Here is a 12,943-nt window from a genome sequence, read left to right on the forward strand (position 1 = left end):
ATCACCCAGATTCTGATTCGTTAAACCGTAGGCGGGCAGGGCTGCACTCCTGGAGTTTCTGATGCAGTAGGTCTGCAGGAGGGATGAAAAATTTGCATTTCTAACACATTCCCAGGAGATGCTGATCCGGGGATCACGCCTGGAAGCACTGCTCTGCAGGGCTTCTCCAGTGTTGTGTCTGTAATCATCAAGTGTCTTGTTAAGTGCAGGGCCTAGTTCAGGAGGTCTGGGGTGAATCCTGAGGTTCTGCTTTTATAACAAGCTCCCAGGGTCCCCACTTTGAGCATCATGATTGTGAGGCTCAGCTCAGATTAGCCCTAGTTGTTTTGGGAGGCAGAGGGCCCACTTTCCTTCTCCATGTCGGTGGTTCCCAAACTTGTCTGCACACTGAACTCAGACAACTTGGGAGAACTCTGGTGCTTCCTGGTGCCTGTATCCCATCGCAGAGATTGCGGTTGATCTGATGTATGGCCTGGGCTTTGGGATTTTTAAAGATCCCCAAGTGGCTCTAATATGTAAATAAGCTGAGGAGCCACTGCTCTAAACACTCAAGGTACCTCCCATGCCTCCATGATATTTTCATTATAGGTCCTCTCTGTTTGCTTATTTTTGTCTTTGCTTTTGTCTAATCTGCCCTGCCAGCTCATTAACCCCCCGAAGGGAGGGATGGAGTCTTTGTTTCCCTCACAGTGTTTTACATGCACTAGTGATTAGTGTTTGTTGAATAAACAAACAAATGACAAAAATCAAAATCAAAATGAATATGTCTAAGACATTACCCAGGCCACCGGCCCTCAGTAGAGTAGGATCTCTCAAAAAACCCTTTATCTAAAGTAATTTGTCTGATTTTTCTCAGAATAGGCTTATAGGAACTGCTTCTCTTTACATGTTCAACTTTCTGACCTTTTGCCTTATGAATTCCATCAAGAAACTTCTCCGACACAGGTTTTATTTTACAGTTGATTTTTTTCACTTGCTACCATGGGCAAGGAATCTTGCCCAATGACTTTGTTCACTTGCACAATGCGGGATCCAGGGACATATGCCTGCCAGCTCCTGGGGCTCTAAAAGCGGGTGCAGGGACCACCCCTAACATGTGCACTGAACCTTTCCCACAGGGGAGCTCCTTTCTTCATATGCACGGGACCTGGAGCATTAGGGTGTGGCCTTCCCGCCCTTGCTGAGGGAGCTCCTCCAGGGTCTAGAAAAGACGGGCTCACTTTTCTTTGCTATCGCATTCTTCCCTTCCAGACCTCTCAGCAGCTGCAAATGTAGCTGAGTCAGCCAAGGGTAGGCAGCTGAAACCCACGTCTCAAGGTCCTGTGTCTTGTGATAGAGTGACCACTTCTGTGGGTTTGTGACAACAAGCATGGTTTCTTACAGTCCAGTGGCTCTATAGTCCCATCTGGAAAGGGCAGAGTTTCTTCTTCACACTGCATTTATTCTCAGAGAGCTAGTAAGTCTTATACTCACCCTCTGTGCTCATGGCGACTGCAGTGAGTTCCAGGTCCTCAGGCTGCTTCCTAATGTTCCAAACAGATTTGTTGGAAGTCCCATCACTGTACCTAACCCAAGAACGGTGCTGAGGCCCTGCGGCAATGCATGAGTTAGGAGAGAAGTTAGCTGCTCATAACAGAAAACCAAATTCCCACTTAAACAAGTAGGATTTATCTTGTTTTTCCTCATCTAACAAGACTTTGCTAATGCTGCAACTCAAAATACCATTAGGAGCAAGTCCCCTTTTATTTTCTGCTCTACTCTCCTTAATAAGAAGACATTATGGTTTCCTGGTTCCAGAATGAATGCTACAGCTGTGTGGTTCATGTCCTTAATTCTAGACAGAAAGAATAAGGAAGAGGGAGGCATCATTCCTTTCCATAATTTGCAAGAAACTGAGCTGATGTTACAAGGCTCCCCAGGGCTGCAAGAGAGTCACATAAAGAGTATTTTTATTTGGGCATGGGGCCAATTTACCCCTTTGGCATGGTACCTTGAGCCCACCATATTTTTAGGAGCCTAAAAAAATCTTAGTTTCACTTCCTTTTAGAATCCGAAGTAAAAAAGAATGTAATAAATATGAATAATAATAAATCCAGTCTGGATTGTATTTGTCTCCATACCAATGCAGTTGTAAGAGAGTTTTAGTTTTAGTTTTTCAGTGGAGAAGGGGGCCACAAAGGCAACAGCCCCTAAGGACTGTGACAGTTGTATATGGCTCAGATTGGGATAATCACGTTGTATTCCAGACTGGAATGATGCCGCCCCAGCACTGGAATGTCTTTGTTCCCTCACCTTGAAACCAGGCCTCTTAAGATTATGAGCATTAAAAAACCAATACACATAAATGATAAAAATAATTACGCTGTGTCTACCAGATAGATATCAGCCACTAGAAATATCCTTTAGTGTTGGTGAGTTTTTCTGAATGGCCTATGAGAACATGTTTTCCTTTGAAATAAGATGCTGCTGTGCAACATGAAATTTCTTGACATCATTTTCCGACCCAAGAGTCTTAGTAGCTTCAACCTTTGGTTGCCTGTTGTTTATCATTGGCCGATCTGCAAATTCCTTTTCTTAATGTTTTGCCAGTCAACTGGGTATTGCTTAGACCAGCGACTGCCACAGGGTATATGCTTCCCAATTACCTGTGTACCTGCACAGTCTGCCACCTTGGCCCTTCCCCGAAAGACCATTTAAGAAGGAGTCAGGCTAGTGATTCCTGTATTTTCATTTGTGGTTACAAAAGAATGGGTTTTTCTTCTCCGCAAACATTTGGCTGCCAGCTGCCAGAAGTACCACTTATGAGCCGTTTGGAAGAGCTGCCGGTCCTTAATGGTTTCCAAATGATATTTAAAATGGATCGTGTGGTTGAATGTCATTTCTGTTCTCTTAGCACCTCAAAGTTCCGTGCCCGAAACATTGTCCAGAGAGCACCTACCATGTAACCTGTCCCCAAAGAGGAGGCTTTAGTTAACAATACTAGAACCCTGGAAGCAGAGACAGTATCTTATTCTACTTGGTATCTCCACAGCACAATGTACAGAGTGGCCGCTCTAGTCTCTCACCGAATCCCAGTCCAAATGAATTAAATTACCGACCTAAGAGAAGTTGACCCTAAAACCATTTTACATTTCCAAAACCGATGGAGGATATTAGGTTTTCCTGGGAAAAACAAACTGTCAGTACTTACGATCTTGGCTAAGAGCAATGCCAATAACCAATTAAATATCATTAGCATCATGGTCTCCTAGACAAAAGGGTGTCCCTGGAATCAGCTTAAAACGAAAAAAGTAAAGAGAGTAAAGGTTCAAAAGAAAAAAAGCTTTCTGAGAAGCGAGATTAATGGGCAAAATGCTTCACCGTCTAAACCTAGTTTCTTCATCTACAAAATGGGGTAATATTACTTACTTCAGAGTAGGTTGTGATGAAGATACTCAAGATAATGTTTGTTGGGGTGCCTGGGTGGCTCGGTCGGTTAAGCGTCCGACTTTGGCTCAGGTCATGATCTCATGGTTTGTGAGTTGGAGCCCTGCATCGGGCTCTGTGCTGACCGCTCAGAGCCTGGAGCCTGTTTCAGATTCTGTGTCTCCCTCTCTCTCTCTGACCCTCCCCCGTTCATGCTCTGTCTCTCTCTGTCTCAAAAATAAATAAACGTTAAAAAAAATTTAAAAAAAATGTTTGTAAAGCAATAATGCCATGTCTGTCACATCGTGAGACCCAGATAGGTGGCGCCTCTATTGTTACTGTTGCTGTTGTTCTTACGGTGCAGTGCAGTTACCAGTCTGGGTCCGGAAATTTATCTATGGTTGTCACCTGTGGTAGGGGTATTGTGAGATGATAGTTGGGAAAGAAGAATATTAGAAAAGCACGTACTCTTGAGTGAAGTCTCTCCTTACCCTAAATGTTCTTCTTTCATGCAGAAAGATTTTTTTCTTACTAGTTCACAACTACAACCACCGTGAAGAAAGTGTTTGAGAAAGCAGTAACCAGAGGCATGATTCTTTAGCTCTCTACCAAATCAAGGAATGGAGTCTCTTGCATACCAAAGACGTTTTGTGATCTTTTAAAAGCTAATTTTAAATTAATTAATTTAACGAACCATCTCCTGTGTAACTGCTCCTTTTAGTTACACAACTGTTTACCAGATTTTGAAAAATGAAAAACAAGGACTGTGAGGTTGTCTTTTTTTTTTTTTATTTAAAAATTTTTTTTTCAACGTTTATTTATTTCTGGGACAGAGAGAGACAGAGCATGAACGGGGGAGGGGCAGAGAGAGGGAGACACAGAATCGGAAACAGGCTCCAGGCTCTGAGCCATCAGCCCAGAGCCCGACGCGGGGCTCGAACTCACGGACTGCGAGATCGTGACCTGGCTGAAGTCGGACGCTTAACCGACTGCGCCACCCAGGCGCCCCTGAGGTTGTCTTATTGTGGGTGAGCCCACACTCTGTCAGTGGCAACGGGTGTGTACTCTGGAGGGTGGAGATTTCCCCCTGCCAGCCATCCAGGGCATATTAAAAGTCATTCCTTTATCCTGTCTCCAAGGCGATTCCCTTTTCTTAGGAATGAGATGACGTTGGAGGCCTCGGTGCTGGCTGAAGGAGAACAAGGTCAGTCTTCTTGTGCATAGAGGTACGGTGGTCCCTTCATGGCAGCTCAGGGCCAAGATAACCTATGGAAGAGCCCAGTTGGAAGTCCCTAGGATGGGAGTCTAATAGATATTCTGTCTAGAAGCTAGTTTTGAATCTTTGTGTTTTTTGCATAATTATTGCCTAACAGCTTATACTTTGATAATCCTTTGTTAAACGTTGCTACACAGTCTTAGCTGGTACTTGGAGGAATAGCCAGTATCCATGTGGGAGGATCCAATGTTCCTACTTAGGGAGGAAGCAAGTTAGGAGATGGTAAAAGATGAATGGCTAATAAACAAGGAATGTCATTCAGAGCAAGAAAACTGGCCGAGGGGTACAGGGATCACCAAATTGTTTAATGAAACATGAAAACATTCCTAAGTGAATTCTCAAAAATTTAGTAGGGGCGGTAGGGTGGATAAGAATCTGGTAATACCAGACCTCCACATAACACAGAATGGGATTCTAGACTATCGATGTGTTTGTTTATGGTCATTGTTTTTTTTAAATGAAAGAATTGCCCAAAAAGCTAGAGAGTTTGCCAACATTGGAGTTACATTAGTTTGCTAGGGCTGCCATAACAAAACACTACAGACTGGGTGGCCTAAAGGACAGTTTATTTGCTCCCAATTTTGGATGCTAGAAGTCTGAGATCAAGGTGTGGGCAGGACTCGTTTTTCCTGAGGCCTCTCTCCTTGGCTTGCAGATGTCTGCCTTCTCCCTGTGTTCTCACATGGCCTTTTTTCTGCACACCAACGTATGTGGCGTCTCCTGCTTTTCTTGTAAGTACGTCAGTCCTTTGAATTAGGGCCCAGCCTAATGGCCTCATAATCACTCTCTAAGACCTTGTCTCCAAACGCAGTCCTATTCTGCTGGTGTGCTGGGAGCTAAGGCCTCAATATAGGAATTTGGGAGGGACACAATTCAGGGGTTAACACGTATGTCAAAATGCAATAACATCTAGGTCCTACAGTCTAGAAAAATAAAACAAGGAGATGCAGTTGACATCAGTGTCAGGGTAATAGCCTTCCTTCTCTTTACTCTGATCCCCTCTCTTGTCTGCAAAGCGTGGCATCATTTTTAACTGGTGGTTTTTCTGAGAACCCTAGGCTGTGTCCTAAATGCTAACTTTCTAGAAGGTTTTAACGGACAGCTCTCCATCAGGGATCAGTGAAATGGTGTGGTGGAAAGGACCACAGGGCTAAACTCATGAAATGAACAAGGCCTCCGGTCTCCAGGCCCAGCAGTAAGACCTTGGCTAACAGAAAAACTGTGGTGTGCAAATCTGCTTTCTGCATTTGACTTCCCAGCCACCTCTGGGGTGTCCAGTACTTGATTCAAACACACTCAAGACGAAGCACTCAAATGCTTGCTGAACATTTCTCTCGCAGGTTTCCAGAGCTTCATCCTTCTTGTTAATGGTGACAGAAAATTACACCAGGTATCCATGATGTTTGATTTGCTACTTGCCTCACAGTTTACTTGAAAGTTCCCTCAGAGTTTTCTGAATTTTACTTTCTAGAACAAATATTACTGGCATAGACATCAAGCATGCCCATGCAATTATTCTTAATGGTTGTGGTAAACAAGTTCTGGATTTTCAGGTCAGGAGCAATCTGTGTTTTAGCAATTAGCAACTAATGGCCATGTAGTAATAAGTTTAGTTGGCACAGGCTTGTTTCTCCAATTCCCTGAGTCAACAATGACAATAGCAACAATGAAGTGCAAATATGAGCATGTTCCTGTTGAGTTCCCTCCCTTAGCTCTCACCCTTACCTGGTAATACGACGTGGCATCGCCCCAGGTTCTCCTTTGGTTTCCATGACTGAAGATGACATCTAAGGAGACTTATCTGATTAATCAAATCATAAAGTTAGACAGGAGCCCAAGAAACTGTTCAGTTAAATCTTCCAGGAAAGCTTCAATGCAACCAAACCATCAGAGTTTTCCAGGGCAGAAAGGGGGTGTTTCCTGTATATTTTGCTGTCAGAAAGGTTTCCTGTGTCAGTCACTCCCTTGCCAGTGTCTGAACTTGAATTAACTCTAACTCCCACCATGTCTCCTGACTGATATCCAGTCTCAGGAAAAGGCCTGGTGTTCCAACATTTTGCCAGAAAATACACAAACTGAACTCTGAACGGTGACCCTGCGTTACCCTTGAAATCTTGATTTCCAGCATTAGTCATGGCCATGTTAGAAGGGCATTTAGCCTATGGCTGATCTAAAAGTTCTTGCTTAATCAATGACTCATATGGTCAATCCCTTGAAATCTGGAGATTAATGCTGGTGGTCATAAGTGTGAATTTCCAGGGAAACCCTTTGCAATTATTTTGAAGCCCAGTTGTTTTTCTTTCGTGTTAGAAATTTGGCTGTTGCTTATTTGGGCTATTTGCTTATCACTTTGTTATGTCTTTGTGTTGATGATCAAACCATACTTTGTTATGTTCCTTTCTTTCTGTGGTCTCCCATTTTGCTTTCTTTACGTCTTCAACAAAGACCAATATTTTTAAGGATTCCACCCACCCAAGTGGCAGCTTAGCAATGGTATCAGCCAGTTCTGGTTCTGCAACCCAGCCTGTGCTTTTGGCCAAATGGGAAGTGCAGTTTGTTCCGTGATCTGCTGTTTGCAAAAAAGAAACCACGGCATAGTGACAAGTGGCCAAGGAAGGACTTGGGCTATACAATATTGCATGTTAAAACCCTGGGTTTCTGGGCACAGAAAGTAGAAATGCTTTCAGAGCCATTGGCACAGTTAAACTATATCCCCCGCCACTGCCACACCTAGCCCAGCTCAGACCCTTATTGTGTAGGTGAGGAAACCGAGTCCCAGAGACATGTGGTCATTTGCCGGAGTTCATGTAGGTCACTGTTGGAAAGTTGTGTCTATAACTTGGGTCCCCTGACTTCCAGCTCATTGTTTATGACACTATACTGTGTGGCTGTCAAGGGCTTTTTCACCATCCTTCACCTACAGTGCCACCCTAAACCTCAAAACTGTCCAAGTCAGCTTGCTGCATGCCAAATAAAATAACATGTCTGAGTACATGTTTGAGCTGTGGAGCCAAAAAACCTGAGTATAATCTCCTCTCCACTCAAGAATCGTCCATTTCCTCACCAGCCAGCGCTGGTGACTTTGCACCCTCATTCTACAGAGAACAAAAGAATATAAACACCAAACCATACTACTGGTCTCGTCAAATTCCTTCAGTGTTTCCCTACAGGAGTTCAAACCCCTTGCCTCAGTACCAGAGGCGGCCCTTAGCCTGCCCTAAACCTCCCGACTTCCTTTCTGCTCACTCACTCCTCACCCTGTTTGTCCCTGTCATTGCTGTATTCTTGCCCTCCCCCCACCCCCCACTCTCCTGTTCCCCTTGACCAAAGTGCCCATCCTACGCTATTCTTCACTGAATTCTAGCTGAACCTCAAAGACCCAAATTCTTTTTGCCAGGTTTTGCTCAAGAGGGATCCCTTCCACATCCTCTCTGACATCGTGTAAGCACTCCCTGAACCCAGAGTACATAAGGTCTGGTATTGTCTTTTGTATGCACATCACCCAGGTTTCCCCTTTCTTAAAGGCTCTCATGCTTTTTCATGCCTACTGAACACACCTTGCCTCGCCCTTCTTACCTCTGCACCTTTGCCCACACTGTTCTCTTGCTTGGAATTCTATTTCTCATTTTTGCCTACTAGAATCTTATGTGCATATCAAAGTTGAGCTGAAATACCAACCTCCATGAAACGTTCTCTAATATTTTGTATTCTAAGGCTGCTGTAACAAATTACCACAAACTTAGTGGCTTAAAACAACACAAATTTATAATTCTGGAAGTCAAGAATCTGAAATGGCTTTCACAATCAAAGTATCAGGTCTGTGTGTTTTCCAGAGGCTCTAGAGGAGAATCCATTTCTTTGCCTTTTTCATCTTCTAGAAACTCGTGGCATCCCTTGCCTTGTGGCCCCCTTTTCCATCTTCAAAGCCAGCAGAGTAGCATCTTGAAATACCTCTCTGCTTCTGGAATGACACTGCATTCCCTGTCTGAACTTCCTGCTTCCCTCTTCTGAGTACCTTTGTGATGACATTGGGACCACCTGGATATTCCAAGAAACCCACCACAATGTCCCCGAATTCATCACATCTTCAAGGTCCCTTTTACCATGTAAAGTAATCCTATTTAGGTTAGGATAAACTCTTTGAGAGCAAAGACTGTGTCTTTTCTTTATATTCTGAATCAGAGCCCCAAGCTCAGCCAGTAAAGCTCTACTACTGAGAAGTGCTTCTTTGGCTTGAAAGCCAGGCCATAGAGATATTTGCCTTCTTTGCAGCTGACTGACTCGTGTTCCAGAACAGTTGGGCTGTACATGAGGCCCTGTGAACTCTGGGCCCTGTGAATTCCAGGCTTACAGCTGCACATGGTGTGATGTATTCATGAGGTGTGATGTAGCATCTTAGCACATAGAGTGGCTTAGCATGATGTATCTACACAGAGAAAACCTACTAAAATACACCTGAACTCTCATGTTTTCTGTTGGTAGCTATATAAATTATTGCAGTTTTTCTAGGGAGTGGTTTGGCAACAGATTTGAACATTTTAATTGTGCATATCCTTTTTCCTTATGATTTCATTTCAAGGAACATTCCAACCTTTCTCTCCCACGGTGATGCCCACACATGGGCACAAAGATTATTTACACAATTATGTTCATTGTAGAAGTATCTGTAGCAATGGATAATTGGAAACAATGTAAAAGTCTATCAGTATGGTACTAGTTATTAAATTATGGTATAGTAACAAAAAGGGGGTAGTAAGCAGACATTCAGACAAGAGGGAGGTTCATAAACTAGCATGGAAAATGTTCACAACATGTTGTTAAATTAAAAAAAAAACAAGTTGCATACAGTACATCTATAACTGTTTGGCTTTTGAAAACAAAATCATAATATACATACAATAATATATATATAATAGAAATATCTGGAAGATAAAGACGTTATCTCTTGGGTCTGTGATTTTGGAACGTTTTCACCTTCTCTGAGTATTTGAACATGATTTTACAGTTACGGTTTGCTTCTATTGTTAGAAAAAGGGAAAGAAACCTATTTCTGAAAAAATACAGCAACAGATGCTACGTGAATCCTGCAAATGAGAGAGGTCAGTAATGGGCAGTTGGTTAGAGACCAAGGCATTTTTTTTTTCCCAGAGGAAATGGAAAGCCAAGAAGGAGGTGGTACCCCTTGTTAAATTTCCTGAAATCAACTGCTTTACATTTTCTGTCTCCTCTACAATGTGACAGTAGTCACATAAAAATGTTTCTTAGTGACATTAGGATGTCACAATTCTACTACTCTCTACATCTGACCCTTTTCAGTGTTTCTGCAGCTCGACAATAAGCTTAAGGAGATCTTCCAGAATTCCCAGGATGAGGAGGGAGAATTCAGTATTGTTACTGAATTGCTAACTGTCCTATACCAGTTCGATCATTCACTTGAATCTGAGGTTTTTCTTAGTATGTTTGTTTATTTGTTTATTTGCTTTGTGAATAATGATAGATAATTTTGGTAGGTAATATTTAGAAGTGGGTGAGATTAGTTACCTCCTGACAAAGTCACTGCCAACAGTTCATACAGTCTGAAATGCCAGCTCTCTGTCTTTCGTGTAATCTGACCATACTTTTTGTGGAGAAATCTCTAGATAGGACAATATTTTAGTGGCAGAAATCTGTAGCTCTGAAGGAAGAGCTGGCTCCCAAGACTTACAGGACTGTCACAAGGGCAAAGGCTTAGAGTTTCAAAGCAGCTTAGCAGAACCTAACAAAACACTGAAGAGAAAAAAGCTGGAGACACAGACATGCCTGGGTTCAAATATTGGCTGTCTCCATATACTAATTTTGGTATGTTACATATTCACTTTTTGCTTCCACTTATTTATCTGTAAGGCAAGGTAATAAAAAAAACATGCTATTGGGATTAAAGGAAATAATGCATATAACTGTACACAGTAGCCAATAGACAACATTCATTAAATATAAACAATTGTTGTCATTGTTTTGTGTGGTTCCAGGGGGAGAACTAGAATTTATCGGTGAGAATCAGAAATAGGAAAATAGTGAGTCAACTCAAAAAAAGTTTTCTGGCAATTATAAGTATTATAAAAATAGATTAAGCTATCTTTTGCAGAAATAAATTCCCATCGGGGCGCCTGGGTGGCGCAGTCGGTTAAGCGTCCGACTTCAGCCAGGTCACGATCTCGCGGTCCGTGAGTTCGAGCCCCGCGTCAGGCTCTGGGCTGATGGCCCAGAGCCTGGAGCCTGTTTCCGATTCTGTGTCTCCCTCTCTCTCTGCCCCTCCCCCGTTCATGCTCTGTCTCTCTCTGTCCCAAAAATAAATAAACGTTGAAAAAAATAATTAAAAAAAAAAAAGAAAGAAATTCCCATCAAGGGCAGTATCCAAGAAGAAACTATCTGAGGTCTTATCAGAGATTTATTTATCTAAGGCTTCGGGAGCGTTTCCTGCTCAGGGTAGAAGACTGGATGTAGGGAGTTCTCTTCACTTCTCTGCAATACACAGATCCTATAATATTGGCCCATTTTCTTTCCTCGTAGGTATGGTTTAGATGTGATTATCCATGTGTAGTCACAGGAGGGTTCTCTTGTCTTTTACAGATTGAGAAGGCTTGTCTGTAGCGACCACTTTTTCTTCATTTCTAACTCTGTGCCCTTGTCCTGAAAACCAGTCAGGAGCCCTTCACAGCATCTGTATTCGTTACAAGTAGCATAAATCATTTTCTGCTTTCACATTTCTTCAGGCTCATACACATTTCACCAGTCGGACATTTCCCATTTCTTGATTTACGTCCATAGTCATAAACATCTTCAAACAACCCTAGCCCCATATTTGTTCTAAAAGATAGGTCTCTGTTGAAACAATAGGACCTTGGTTCTGGAATTAAAATTGCACCCTGGGCTATCTCTCTAGCTCTAGCTTTCTGTCATTTGTATTTTTATGCCATTTGATTTTGCATAATTTTTGTGTATTTATCGGCCCCCCGTGCTCTTTTTTTCCACCAGTAAAGGCTACATGCAGCTCTTTATTCTTGAGCCCCTCCACCTCCACCCCCACCCCCATCCCTGTACTATTGCTTTCTGTACAGAAATTGTTTGCTGACTTCACTCAGACTTAAATTCTGCCTTGTCTGGGCCTTACCTCTGACCTCTAGCTGTGCCTGCTCATCCTGTCCATTCCTTGGTTGTATTTCACCTCAGGATTCCCCTAACACCCAAAGCTGTCGCTTTGGGTGTAACTTTAACTGTAACTTTTAAACTTTTAAACTTTTAAACTTCTGTCGCTTTTACTGTAACTTTTAAAAAATTAGAATCAATTTTTAACCAGCTCATAATGTTTCCTGTGCCCATTGCTTCATGCATGAAGAGTCAGAGGCATCCCTTGGTCCTTGATGAATAGACTAATCATAAAATGATATAAATAATTTATAAACATTAAAAATGTTCACCCTCACTGGACACTTGTTGGGACAAGCACTGGGTGTTATATGTAAGTGATGAATCACTAAATTCTCCTGAAATCATTATTATACTATATGTTAACTAACTGGGATTTAAATAATTTAAAAAATGTTCACCCACACTATTGTAAAATAGAAAATAGAGGCAATGAGGTACTACTTCTCACCTATGAAATCAGAGATTGCAAACTAGGTATGCGCTGCAAGCCTGATGGGGGTGTCCTAGGGCAGACAGACTATCCTATTGATCAAGGGTGATTTGGTACAGACTCTTGGGAAAGCACTTTGGCAAAATATAAAAGGAAACACGACAGATACATACAGAGCTTTTGGAGCGTAAAGGTTCGTCACAGCATTATTTAGAGTGTGAAAAATAAGAAACAATATTAATGTCCAATGTAGGTAATAGGTAAGGTTTGTCACAACTGAGTGTTTTGCAGACATTCAATTCTGAAATCATGGTAGATTCACGTGCAGTTGTCAGAAATAAAACAGAGAGTTCCCATTTACACTTACTTTACCCAGTTTTTCCAGTGATATCTTGTAAAACTCTAGCACAATATCACAGTCAGGATATTGGCATTGATACAGCCAAGATGCAGAATATCTCTGTCACTGCAAGGATCATTCATGTGGAGTTTTCATACCCTCCCTCCTGCCCACACCCCCTCTTCAGCCCCTAGCAACCACTAATCTGTCCTGTTTGTATATGTTTGGCATTTTTGCACTGAGCAGAGTTCTCTGGAGGTTCATCTGGGTTGTTGCATGCATCAATAATGCATGTCTTTTTATT

The 12,943-nt window shown here is 42.3% G+C and overlaps 1 long non-coding RNA gene across 16 annotated transcripts in view; it reads left to right on the forward strand.

The window, feature by feature from the left end:
• The window catches only part of LOC111561785, a 161,053-nt gene that overhangs the window by 114,960 nt on the left and 33,150 nt on the right, over positions 1 to 12,943 (forward strand). For 10 of the 16 annotated variants that reach the window (XR_006583658.1, XR_006583667.1, XR_006583666.1 and 7 more), the window contains 2 exons: positions 4,545 to 4,609; positions 5,337 to 5,412. The exons of 4 other annotated variants lie outside the window; for them this stretch is intronic. This is a non-coding gene — a long non-coding RNA (uncharacterized LOC111561785). The remainder of the gene's footprint in view (positions 1 to 4,544; positions 4,610 to 5,336; positions 5,413 to 12,943) is intronic. 2 more of the 16 variants (XR_006583661.1, XR_006583652.1) reach the window with 1 other exon arrangement.

Source organism: Felis catus, chromosome A1, assembly GCF_018350175.1.
Source record: "Felis catus isolate Fca126 chromosome A1, F.catus_Fca126_mat1.0, whole genome shotgun sequence".
In the NCBI taxonomy this organism is placed as follows: domain Eukaryota; kingdom Metazoa; phylum Chordata; class Mammalia; order Carnivora; family Felidae; genus Felis; species Felis catus.